Source organism: Borostomias antarcticus (assembly GCF_949987555.1).
Source record: "Borostomias antarcticus genome assembly, chromosome: 7".
NCBI lineage: Eukaryota > Metazoa > Chordata > Actinopteri > Stomiiformes > Stomiidae > Borostomias > Borostomias antarcticus.
The window spans coordinates 432,223-433,299 of NC_140240.1; positions in this window are offsets into that span (position 1 = coordinate 432,223).

A 1,077-nucleotide genomic window follows, 5' to 3' on the forward strand; every position below is an offset into this window, starting at 1 on the left:
CCTTGTCTCCTTAAACGTGGTTCGTTTAGACTGTTTCCTGTGAAACTCACAGTAAAACAGAACCCTCTCTAGTCAAAGGACATGCTACCTTGAAATGGGACTTTGGGGAAATCATCAATTCTTTCTCTCCTCACCATGGTCCTCCACTCTTCCCCTGAGCAATAAAACGGCTTCTGTCCACATTCCTGCCGGAATTCCTTCTCTCCCAGCAGACACCGTGAAACAAAAAGGATTTACATTCTTTCTCTTTGTTTTTAATAAAGTTAAATTACTTTCTCCCACTATGTAATGCAACCATCATGAGAATAAACCCTAGGAATAAAGTATGGGCATTGATGCATTGTATTTGTAACCACATGTTACTGTGTTTTCTAAATAACTGGTTCTATGCTGCTAAGTCAACCCAGCTGTTCTCTGTTGTTGTGGTGTTGATGTTGTTTTAAGCTTAGAGGATTTAGGATAGGCAGTGATAATATATGACATCATTAATTTCCTATCTGCTGTTTTCATTGCTACACTCATTTCATTTTTTCTATCTATTATTGAACTGTGTTTTCAAGTTATTTTGATAATTGATCAGTATAACGTCAATGAATATTATAATAAATCTTTGATCACGTCATAGCGTCATCACATGATATTTAGGTCACTTGATTGAGTCAAGACCTCCTCCTGCAGATTGATAAATTAGACTATTGATAAAGGTTATCTGTTTCCTTGTACAGGACAGGGGGGTGCCCCATATACGAGTTGATTTAATTTATTAAATACACATTCCTTCATATTTGTGATAGCTAGATAGCTAGATTTAAGCAATTGACCACGAGAGGTAGTGGGTTACACAGGATTTTACCACAGCTACGGGGCGTTGCTAGGCCCGACGTGATAGCAGAGCCCCAAAATCAGTCACGCGCGGCACGGTGGCGCAGTACCTAGTACTGTCCCCTCACAGCAAGGTCTCCGAGCCGTTCTGTGTGGAGTCTGCATGTTCTCCCCGTGTTCTCAAGGGGTTCCTCTCAAAAGAACCCAATACCAAAAACATGCAGAAGAACAGATGCTATTCAGTCTGGTCCTCTT